Consider the following 13,337-nt stretch of genomic DNA (forward strand, 5'->3'; position numbering starts at 1 on the left):
GTGCATACTCAGGGAGAACACTTATACCTTGATAATTTAGTGAGAGATTATCTTATAAAGCTACCGCCGAACTAAGCAAAATAAGATGTATAAAACATAAACATCACATGCAATCATAATATGTGACATGATATGGCCATCATCATCTTGTGCCTTTGATCTCCATCTCCAAAGCATCGTCATGATTTCCATCATCACTGCATGACACCATGATCTCCATCATCTTGATCTATATCAATGTGTCGTCACATGGTTGTCTCGGCAACAATTTCTCTTGCAACTATTGCTATCGCATAGCGATAAAGTAAAGCAATTATTTGGCGCTTGCATCTTATGCAATAGAGAGATAACCATAAGGCTTTTTCCAGTTGCCGATAACTTCAACAAAACATGATCATCTCATACAACAACTTATATCTCATCACGTCTTGACCATATCACATCACAACATGCCCTGCGAAAACAAGTTAGACGCCCTCTACTTTGTTGTTGCAAGTTTTACGTGGCTGCTATGGGCTGAGCAAGAACCGTTCTTACCTACGCATCAAAACCACAACGATAGTTTGTCAAGTTTGTGCTGTTTTAACCTTCGCAAGGACCGGGCGTAGCCACACTCGGTTCAACTAAAGTCGGAGAAACAGACACCCGCCAGCCACCTGTGTGCAAAGCACGTTGGTAGAACCAGTCTCGTGTAAGCGTATGCGTAATATCGGTCCGGGCCACTTCATCCAACAATACCGCCGAACCAAAGTGTGACATGCTGGTAAGCAGTATGACTTATATCGCCCACAACTCACTTGTGTTCTACTCGTGCATATTACATCAACGCATAAAACATGGCTCTGATACCACTGTTGGGGAACGTAGTAATTTCAAAAAAATTCCTACGCACACGCAAGATCATGGTGATGCATAGCAACGAGAAGGGAGAGTGTTGTCCACGTACCCTCGTAGACCGAAAGCGGAAGCATTAGCACAACGCGGTTGATGTAGTCGTACGTCTTCACGATCCAACCGATCAAGTACCGAACGCACAGCACCTCCGAGTTCTGCACACGTTCAACTCGATGACGTCCCTCGAACTCCGATCTAGCCGAGCTTTGAGGGAGAGTTTCGTCAGCACGACGGCGTGGTGACGATGATGATATTCTACCGACGCAGGGCTTCGCCTAAGCACCGCTACGATATGACCGAGGTGGATTATGGTGGAGAGGGGCACCGCACACGGCTAATAGATCAAGAGATCAATTGTTCTATCTTTGGGGTGCCCCTGCCCCCGTATATAAAGGAGTGGAGGAGGGGGAGGGCCGGCCCTTTCTATGGCGCGCCCTAGGGGAGTCCTACTCCCACCGGGAGTAGGATTCCCCCTTTCCTAGTAGAACTAGGAGCCCTTCCAAGTAGTAGGAGTAGGAGGGAAGGAAAGGGAAGGGAAAAGGAGAAGGAAGGAAGGGGGCGCCCCCCCCCTCCCTAGTCCAATTCGGACCATCCCATGGGGAGGGGTGCGGCCACCCTTTGAGGCCTTTCTCTCCTTTCCCATATGGCCCATTAAGGCCCAATACGAATTCCCATAACTCCCCGGTACTCCCGAAAATACCTGAATCACTTGGAACCTTTCCGATGTCCGAATATAGTCATTCAATATATCGATCTTTACGTCTCGACCATTTCGAGACTCCTCGTCATGTCCCCGATCTCATCCGGGACTCCGAACTCCTTCGGTACATCAAAACACATAAACTCATAATATAACCGTCATCGAACTTTAAGCGTGCGGACCCTACGGGTTCGAGAACTATGTAGACATGACCGAGACACGTCTCCGGTCAATAACCAATAGCGGAACCTGGATGCTCATATTGGCTCCTACATATTCTACGAAGATCTTTATCGGTCAAACCGCATAACAACATACATTGTTCCCTTTGTCATCGGTATGTTACTTACCCGAGATTCGATCGTCGGTATCTCAATACCTAGTTCAATCTCGTTACCGGCAAGTCTCTTTACTCGTTCTGTAATAAATCATCCCGCAACTAACTTATTAGTTGCAATGCTTGCAAGGCTTATAATGATGTGCATTACCGAGTGGGCCCAGAGATACCTCTCCGACAATCGAAGTGACAAATCCTAATCTCGAAATACGCCAACCCAACAAGTACCTTCGAAGACACCTGTAGAGCACCTTTATAATCACCCAATTACGTTATGACGTTTGGTGGCACACAAAGTGTTCCTCCGGTAAACGGGAGTTGCATAATCTCATAGTCATAGGAACATGTATAAGTCATGAAGAAAGCAATAGCAACAAACTAAACGATCAAGTGCTAAGCTAACGGAATGGGTCAAGTCAATCACATCATTCTCCTAATGATGTGATCTCTTTAATCAAATGACAACTCATGTCTATGGTTAGGAAACATAACCATCCTTGATCAACGAGCTAGTCAAGTAGAGGCATACTAGTGACACTCTGTTTGTCTATGTATTCACACATGTATTATGTTTCCGGTTAATACAATTCTAGCATGAATAATAAACATTTATCATGATATAAGGAAATAAATAATAACTTTATTATTGCCTCTAGGGCATATTTCCTTCACTTGGTTCAACTCCACATGATCTTGGAGACTCCCAAGTGACACCTAACCAATCTAGGAGACACCACTCTCCAAAAGGTAATATATGTTGTTGTTGATGATGAACTCCTTGCTCTTATGCTTCAAAAGATAGTCTCCTCAACACTCAATCTCTCTATCACAGATTTGGCTTGGGCAGGAGAAGGATTGGAGTGGAGAGCAACTTGAGTGGGCAAGATATCAAGGTTCAAATGATAGGATTGGAATCTCTTGATCTCAACACATGAGTATGTGGTTCTCTATCAGAAAATGAATGGTAGAAGTGTAGCTTCGTGAAAGTGCAACTAATCCCTAGGTGGTTTTGGTAATTCCTAACAACATATAGCTCATTGAACTAATACTCTTTCAAGATGATCATTTCAGAAAGTTCAATGATTGGCATGGCACGGACTAGAGATGTGGACCCCTCAAAATGCTAAGGACACATATTGGCAAAAGCTCAAGACTCTACATTTTCATTTTAGTGATCCAAGATCACATTGAGTCCATAGGAAAAGCCAATACTATTAAAAGGGGATGAGGTGTTGCTTAATGGCTTGCTTGCTCAAAATGCTTAGTGGTATGCTCCAAAAGCCCTCAACCACTTTCTCATATCCACATATGTCCCAAACCAAAAGTCAAACTCGGCCCCACCGATTTGATCTATCCGGTGCCACCGAATTCTCTTGACATAGCCACTGCTAGAAACCCTAATCAGTTTATTCTCATCGATAGGGATCTCGGTCTCACCGAGATGGAATTGCTAACTCTCTGTTTCCTTTCGTAACGTTTTGGTCTAACCGAGATGAGCGATCGGTCCCACTGAGTTCGCAATGCAAACTCTCTGTTTCCTCTTCGTAATGTTTCGGTCTCACTGAAATGAGCGATCGGTCCCATCGAGTTTGACTGACCAACTCTCTGTTTGCCTATTACTTAAATCGGTCTCACCGAGTTCATGTGATCGGTCTCACCGAGATTACGTTATGCCCTAACCCTAACACAATCGGTCCCACCGAGTTGACATGTCGGTCGCACCGAAAAGCCTAACGTTCACATTTTGAACTAAATCGGTCTAACCGAGTTTCACTATTCGGTCCCACCGAGTTTGGTAAATTGCGTGTAACGGTTAGATTTTGTGTGGAGGCTATATATACCCCTCCGCCCTTCCTCCATTCATGGAGAGAGCCATCAGAATGTGCCTACACTTCCAGCATTCATTTTTTGAGAGATAACCACCTACTCATGTGTTGAGACCAAGACATTCCAATCCAACCACTAGAATCTTTATCTCTAGCCTTCCCCAAGTTGCTTTCCACTCAAATCATCTTTCCACCAAATCCAAATCTGTGAGAGAGAGTTGAGTGTTGGGGAGACTATCATTTAAAGCACAAGAGCAAGGAGTTCATCACCAACACACCATCTATTACCTTTTGGAGAGCGGTGTCTCCTAGATTGGTTAGGTGTTACTTAGGAGCCTCCATCAAGATTGTGGAGTTGAACCAAGGAGTTTTTACGGGTAAGGAGATCGCCTACTTCGTGAAGATCTACCCTAGTGAGGCAAGACCTTCATGGGTGATGGCCATGGTGGGATAGACAAGGTTGCACTACTAGGGAAAGGCCTAGCAGCAGCGCGGGTTTTAGGCCTATCAGTAGCGCGGGGCAATGCACTACTGATAAGGCGCTACAACTAACGTATAGCAGTAGCGTGCCTCCGCCCACGCTACTGCTAAATCGACTTAGTAGTAGCGACTTCCCGGTGGCGCGCTACTGGTAATTAGTAGTAGCGCTTCTCCCTGCCCGCGCTGCTACTATTATTTTGTATTTTATTTCATGTTGTATTCGTACACCTTTACACAAGTTTTCATACAACAGGAATTTAGAAATTGTTTTTACATCATAATGAGTTATTACATCACGGGGTGAAAGAACCGTGGACTAGTTTCCAGTGGATGGACGTCCACTTGAAACTAATCCGCGGTTCTTTCACCCAATGATATAATAAATATCATCATCATCTCATTAACAACTTATCATTATAGTACATCATTGTCATATAACACCTCCTCAAGATCATCGTTTTCATCAATGAGACATTACATAGAAATTGGTCACTAATCGTAATCACAAGTACTCCTCCTCATCAACTCTAACACATTGTATCACATAATAAACATACTGTACCTCATAGGACCTACTACATTCTCTTAGGACCTACTATATTCTCTAAGGTAAAATAGCAAAAAACAAGATAGCCTCTGACTCTCCATTATGGAGAATGGAGATTATCATGTCTCCAATTCTTGCCTTTCGCTTAATGTTACTTCCAAGAACCTCCTTGCGAACGCCCAAACATTTTTTCCATTCTTTGATTAGCATGTGTTCACCGGTTTTAGAAATCTGATATGCACAGGTGAGCTCCTTAGATTGACCTGGCTGTATGTTCAGAACTGCAAGGCGACCATTCTGATACATCAGATGAGGCACACAATCCATCGGGATTTTCTGTTGAAAAACATAGTAATAACTTTGTAGTTAGCAATGATGTACTAGTTTTAGAAGTATGAAAAAGATGCACGGATGTCGTAATAGTAAAAAAAATCTTACCAGGGTATCTCCATAGAAGTTACCGTGGTTCAACGCGTGCACTAGTGGCACGTATTCACCATAATTTGGAGCAGTTCAATAATAGGTATTGTAATTCTCAAGATAAGTACAATAAGCAATCATATGACTTTTCTCCTTATAAGTTAATTCGGAGCCATCAGTGTAGTGGGTTTTGTCTACCATCTTCTGCATATTCTTTGAAGATTCAAAATAAGCTGTCAATGGAAATAAGCTATCAACTATTTTGAAATAAACAATATAAATTAGTTAATAACTATGTTTGAGAAACTCACATTGCGGTAGAATCGGAAGCATATCAACAAGGACCCAAATGTCCATATTGTCTTGCTCGATGTCAGGATCACCAAGATCCATGGTGACAATCATACCCTCATAAAAACCATACATTTTGCAAAGTGCTTTTCAATTTTGGCAACCAAAATGGGTTACGCTCTAAGAATTGTACAGATTTACTTCAAAATCGATATCATGATGGGTCCTTAGGTGTATTTTCTTTGTTTGAAAATTTTCATGGTCTTCAAAACCCATCCTCTCCAAGACATAGCGTCTTGCATGGCATGGGATAAGCTAGTCGAATTGTAAAAGATGAAAATTAGACGTTGAAATAGTTGAAGTCATGCTTAATTACGAAAAAAACACTTGTCGTTGTTGCATACCGTTTCAACATCGAAGGTCTCCTTGAGCTTAATGCTGAAGCGCCGATCTTCGTCCAGCTCAACGAACATGTCACACATACCTCGATCGTCGTGGCACCAGCTGCACTCCCCCGGGAGACTGTCGTCGTCCGAGTACGACATTTCCTATGTTCATAATTCAAAGATTAAACTTGTACAATTAAATATATGTACTAAAAACCTAAATTAGATCATTATTTTTTGAGAAAATCCAGGCCACTCGATATTTCCTACATATTCTAGCACAAGTCATGCCAGAATTCACGGAAAAATCCAGCATAACCTTTGCTACAAAAGGACATATCGAGCGCCTAAAATTTGCCGAAACGGAAATTAATCAACACTCTCGCAAAACATAGGCCACTCGGAGGTGTAAACTGAACATGAACGGCCACTTGGGCAACCACATATCCTATTTGAGCAAATATGACATGTTCAACTAGTTTTATTAATTCAACTAGTTCTTACTAAATATAAACTTACTATAAATAGAAAAAACTAGTTCTTTCTAAAAATAAAGTAGTTCAACTAGTTATATTAATTATCTTACTAAAAATACATTAGTTCTATTAATTCAACTAGTTCAACTAGTTTATTAATTTACTTGCTAAACTAGTTCAACTACAACTAAAGTAGTTCAACTAGTTTATTAATTTACTTACTAAATATAAAATAGTTGCTTTAACTAAAAAAATAAACTAGTTCTATTAATTTTTGTACTAAAAATAAAATAGTTGTATTAACTCAACTAGTTCAATTAAGCACTTACTATGAATAAAAATAAACTAGTTTTTACTAAAAATAAACTAGTTCAACTAGTTATATTAATTTTCTTACTAATTCTATTAAACACTTATTAAAATTTAACCCTAACTAATTTGATGAACTCTAAAATTTAATCCTAACTAATTCGATGAACTCTAAAACTAATTCTACTTAACAACTACTGCCATAATTAGCATCTAAGTTGATGAACCCTAACTAATTAGATGAACTCTGAAATTTAACCCTAAGAACCCTAGCTAGGCAGAGGTAGGGGAGGAGGAGGAGGAGGGCGTGCTCACCTCTGGCGCCGGTGGAGTTAGGGAGAGGGGCACGCGACGTCGAGGTTGGGGACGGGGTCGGGGCGGCGGGCGCACGGCGGAGGGCAGCGATGTAGGGGGGGGTTGTCGAGGTCGAGGTCGGGGGCGGCGTCGAGGTCGCGGTCGGGGGCGGGGGCGGCGTCGAAGTTGTGCGGAGAGCGACGGGTCGCGCGCGGCGACTGACGACGATGCAGGGCGGCGACAGCGGAGGAGTAGGGATTTGGGGGAAGTGGCCGTGGGGGAAGAACGAACCGCGCGGTTAAGTTAAAAGTAGAAGTAGCGCGTTCTAGGAAGTGCGCTGCTGCTACAGTAGCTATAGCGCATTTCTTAACAAGCGCTACTGATATTCCTTTGCATTTTTATTTGCTTTCCATTTAATTTTATTTTCATTAGCAGTAGCGCCTTTGTTCGTAAACGCGCTGCTACAAAACAAGTAGCGGTAGCGCGGTTCCACGTAGATCGCTACTACTATGTGTAGCCTATCAGCTAAGCCGTGGGAATTTTAGTAGTAGCGCTTTTGTAGTCGGGCGTGCTACTGCTATAACTGTATCTGTAGCGCGGTTTAAAATACCGCGTTGCTGCTAATTAGCACCAGCGTGCGTTTTTATCCTGCGCTACTGCTAATGTTCTGTGTATAAGGTTTTCCCTAGTAGTGTTGCTTCCTCGTGGACCCTTCGTGGGTGGAGCCCTCCGTGGACTCGCGCAGCCGTTACCCTTCGCGGGTTGAAGTCTCCATCAACGTGGATGTACGATAGCACCACCTATCGGAACCACGGGAAAAAAATCTTCGTGTCTATATTGCGTTTGCTCCCTCCAAACTCCTCCTTTTTACCTTCATATGCAATGATTTACATTCCGCTGCTATACTCTTAGAATTGCATGTGTAGGTTGATTGCTTGACTTGTGCAAAGTTGCTAAAATCTGCCAAGACTTAAAATTGGGAAAAGGCTAGATTTTTATTTGGTCAAGTAGTCTAATCACCCCCCCCCCCTCTAGACATACTTTCGATCATACATTACGTTCTGATGGCTCTCCTAGAGAGTAGGTGGGGGTGGAGGGTATAAATGGCCTTCGCCAAAAATCTAACCGTTACAACCTTTTGACTCAACTCGGTGACACTGAACCAAAACTCGGTGGGACCTACCTATGCAAAAAATTCGAACGTTGGGCTTTTCGGTGGGGCCGAATAGGAAATCTCAGTGGAACCAAAGTGCGATGACCTCGGCAAGATTTCATTTAGGTAATTCTGATTGGCTCAACTCGGTGATTCCAAAGTGAACAGATAGGAATACAAAAACTAGGTCAGTGTGAATCAGTGAGATCGGAACGTCATCTCGGTACAACAAAAATTTGAGGTTTTGGCTTTGGCTTTATAGGATCAACTCGGTGAGTCCGGATGGAATAGATTCGGTGGGACCGAGTTGGCTTTTTAGGGTTTGGACAGAAGTGATATTGAGAAAGTGGTTGAGGGTTTTTGGAGCAAATATCTTCAAGCACTTGAGGAACCGTGCCATACTCAAAACCTCATCCCCTTTTAATACTATTGGCTTCCTATGGACTCAATGTGATCTTGGATCACTTAACAAAAAAATAGAGTCTAGAAGCTTTGCCAATCCATGTCCTTAGCATTTTGAGGGGTCCACATCCTCATGTCATTGTCATGCCAATCATTGAACTTCTAAATCAATCTTGAGAAGTATGTGATAAGTAAGAGCTCCTCCTAAATTTATGCAATATTAAAATTTTGCGTTTGAATGCAAATGCACAATCGATACCCAGGTAGGACTTCACTCACTACATCACGCAAAAATTTATATATGTGTGAATGATACCCGAGCCTCGGAAATGTGTGCGTGTTTGCAGGCCGAGCGAAAATTTAGGTTGCCGATGTCAGAGGTGTTGGAGGCGTTGGTCCGGCTTGTGCAGAGGGCCAACATGACCAAGAGGATGCTTGAGGAGGCAACTCCCGATGAGGCGACGACCAGGAGCAGGATTTCATATGACGTGAGCAAGCGGAACCCTTGTATTGCATCTGAGATTGTATTTATTTTATATATTTTTTGCAACGCGTAGTCCGAGAGAAAAGTAGAAAGAACATATCACCGAAAAGTAGAGATAGTGTCCAGTTCCATCAGTACATATCACATGTTTTGCTTGATATATCCAATTATCAGTGTTGTTTGTGGGTGTTGCTTGAAGAACCAAAACCAAAAGCAAAAGATTCTTCCCTTGAAAGGACCGGAAGTTCAAAAGAACCTCCACGCAACAAGAACTTGATCAAAAAAATCATCCAAGAGTAAATTAAGCCCATAAAGTTTTCTTCTTGAGAACTTAATATTTTTTTGCACAACACCTGAGAACTTAATTAAGCCCACAAGGTCGATCAGCCAGATCCAAGGACTGTAACTTTCTACATATGGGCCGAGCTAGGAATAAAACAGCAGTACAGCTACATGTCTCAGGAAGCTTGTCTCAAAAAAAGAAAAAAGTCTCAGAAAGCTGTTATGTGGCTGAAGGGAAAGCAAGCACACAAATACTCCCTCCATTTCAAAATATAGTGCGCCCGCGCTTCTCAAGCTTCTCGAGGTCCAACTTTGACCATAAATTTAACCAACGAGACCAACTGCGGCGAGAGAAAAAATTATATAATTGAAAACTTCTTTCGAATACGAATTCATTGATATAATTTTTGCTCCCGCCGCAATCGGTCTTGGTAGTTAAATTTACGGTCAAAGTTAGAGCACGTGGATAGAGGAAGCATTACATTGTGGAATGGAGGGAGTACGAAATAGGTTGAATATTATACGCGGGTCGAAGGAAGTAGGGCGAGAACTGGGCAGTAGCCCATTGGTCGGAAGTAGAAGTATTACTCCTGACGACCGGTGTTTGAATCCTGTGTGGAGCGGATAACTGGGAGGAATTCTAAAAAATAGAGATCCTCGTGACGTTTTTTTTTTGTCCGTCGAAAAGATGTGGCGACGTCCAGCACCTTTCCTCACCGCCGTCGTCGTCGAGGTCACCCCCATCCTTTACTCCTTACTCTTTTTCCCTGCACCATCATGCGTATTTGTATTTGTGCTACACCATCAGCCTTCTTTTTGCTACTCCATCAGATCACAAGAGCAGGACTCTTTGGGCAGTGTTTTTGTCCGTCGAAAAGATGTGGCGACGCCCAGCACCTTTCCTCACCGCCGTCGTCGTCGAGGTCACCCCCATCCTTTACTCCTTACTCTTTTTCCCTGCATCATCATGCGTATTTGTATTTGTGCTACACCATCAGCCTTCTTTTTGCTACTCCATCAGATCACAAGAGCAGGACTCTTTGGGCAGTGCTGAAGATTGACCGGTTGGAGTCTACTGATTTGGGTATCCAGGAGTATCCTACTAGTTACAGGGAGATTTGACTGTCAAGAACTACTTTGGCGGATTCACGAGGGAAATAGGTTGACTGCTGGGCTGAAATTTGTCACAAAATGCTATGGAATAATTGGTATTTCAATATGAGCTGAGATTCATAGTGTATATATATCAATCAAATCGTTTTAGCTGTCCAAATTATAACATTTACCACTTGTTTGCTTCCTCAGGTTTTATGAAGTTTCTTGGTCCTTACTACATGTTTGCAATTACCAGGAGAAGAAAAGTTGGCACAATCTGTGGCCATGATATTTATTCAATTGGCAAGAGTGAAGTGATTGCTAGTTGTTGTGGTTTAGCACTTTTTCTTCAAAATCTGCATTTATTTAAGTCTTCAGCTCTCATATTCTTTTTGTGGTTTATTTATTTATATACTCAGAGAGAGAGAGAGGGAGGGAGGGAGGGAGCGAGAGAGAGAGACAGAGAGAGAGAGAGGACTGGTTAGATTAGGCCATCGGAGTATCTGTTTGATTGATGTGATGAATTTCAAGTCTGCATCGGAGTATTTATTTATTGAGCTTTACGGTGGTCGGAATTTTGCAAGATGAAGTTGATCCTATGGTTTCTGTCATGAGAATTGAAATGGCACCTTTGGAGTCTTGTGCTGACATTGGTGGTTTAGATGCTCAAATTCAAGAGATCAGGCATCCCAATGGAGTCATACTATATGGGGAACAGGGAAAGCTCTACTTGCAAAGGTTTTGCCTTTTAATCACTTCCATTTGGCTCTGAAGTCTTGAAAATCCATGCTTTGCTACATTCAAACATCTCATCACTAATAAGTTAGTGGGTTAATATACATCTTTTCCTAGAAAAAGTGCAACGTCTTTGTTATCGTTTCAAATATGATGATATTTTCCTTTGATTCAAGACTGAATGTGAAGTACTTGTGCTGCTCACTAACTTTAAATATGATGCGTGCAAGCATAGCTGAGACTTATCAGCATGCAGATTGTCACAGTTAACTAAAATTGAATATATTACAAAAATGCAAGCACATCTCTGAAATGAGAGTACACTTAAGCCTTATTCCTGATAGCCAATCTATCTGGTCTTTGTCTGTTTGAATATATGTATATTCTAAAACTTAAGCTCCCTTGAAATGATGTGTTCCGGTTCGTTGGGGTTTTGGATGGTGTTGGTGGGCCCATTTGTAAGTGAACATATCGCTGGCAGTAGGCCCGCTATAGTCGGTTGGTGTCTGGCTTCATTGGCCTCTCGCCCTCGCACAACCGCACAACACCGCACTGTAATTCCCATTCTGCCCTCTTCCAAGCGCCCACGCTAGGGTTTCCGGCTGCCACCCGCCGCCCGTCCGCCTTCGCGCCGCAATCGCTCTTCTCCTCCTCGGCGGTACCTCCTGCCATGGCCGCCCACGCTCCTGTTCGCACGCTGTTGTCGGGGCTGCCTCTGCTCCTTTCAGAGCACCATCACTGTGGCTGCCCCCGTTTCCGTCTTCTCTTCATCCCTGCATCTCTTCACTCTCTGCCGCTGCTACCACCCCATCGCCGTCTCTTCCTCTGGACTGAATCAGCAAGAAATTCTCAAAGTTTGCATCTATTCAGAGTGCTTTTCATTTGTTTTTTAGGAGAATATTCAGTTGTTTTAGAGCATGTTGGATACTCACAATGGAACTAAAATTGTATTGATTTGAGTCGGTTAACTCGGAAGGTGGATTAGCTAGGGGAGGAACCAAGAAGCTTTAGGCCCCAAGAATTTCGTGCAGACCATGACCTCCTCAGTGTCTATATACATCCGTATGTAGTCCATATTGAAATATCTATAATGTTTTTGTCAATATACTTTATATAGTGCACCTGTAATGTTTATACTCTCCTTATATAACAAACTCCCATCGGTCCAGCTCATTTCTTCCAATCAGCTCTAAAAGAAATATAGCTTAATATTGATTATCCAACTATCATCATAATCTTTTAGTTTTGGGGATTTTACTTTTTGTAGCAACTTCACAATCTCTGCTTTTACCCAAGCATCAACAAGCAGTATGACATGTCTTTGTCGCCTCCCACTAAAAAGGGAACTATCATCCAGTGGCATCATTCATCATGGACTTAGATCGAAAGAAAAGTAAGGTACTCCCTCCGATCCGAATTAATTAACGCAACCTCTATACAAGATAAGAGGCTGCATTGATTAATTCGGATCGGAGGCGGTATATTTCTTACTAGAAAATTTTGCTTGAATAGAAATATTCTTGAGAACCAACTGTGATTATGATGTCAAGGCTACCTCCTCAAATGAATTTTTCTCTGTTTTACTTGAATGAAAATAGTTCTTGAAACACAATGAGATTTGAAGCCCTTTAAACAGTTGGCTGCTGGTTAGTTGTTCTGATCGTGTTCTCTTTTATCATTTTTCTTGTCTGACAGTGCAGAATAATTCGGTACTCCCTCCATTTTTATTTAGTCTGCGTATTAGCTTTGGCCAAAGTTAAACTTTGTAAACTTTGACAAAGTTTACAAACAAAAATATGAACATATACAATAACAAATCAATACAATTAAATTTATTATTGAATGTACTTTCACATCATATAGATTTGGTTTGGTAAATGTTTATAAACTTTACGAAGTTTGACTTTAGTTAACTCTAATATGCGGAGTAAATAAAAATGCAGGGAGTATCTAAGAAACATGGTGATATTATAATAATCTTCCGGATCCATATGTATCTAGACGTATTTCATTGCTAGCTACATCTGTTTGAGCGACAGGTGATATGGATTGGAGGGAGTACCTTAGTTTATAGTGTGTTATCTTTGTTGTTAGGCATAGGTTTCTTTTCGTTCTGAACCTAATAATATCTCTATGCTTTTAGAGGTTATTCAGCTAATACTCCATCCGCCTGGAAATATTTGTCAGGGAAATTGATGTATAAAATCAGGACTATATAAAAAAGAA

The sequence above is a fragment of the Triticum urartu genome, chromosome 2A (genome assembly GCF_056163025.1).
Source record: "Triticum urartu cultivar PI428250 chromosome 2A, HENAU_Tu73, whole genome shotgun sequence".
Classification (NCBI taxonomy): domain Eukaryota; kingdom Viridiplantae; phylum Streptophyta; class Magnoliopsida; order Poales; family Poaceae; genus Triticum; species Triticum urartu.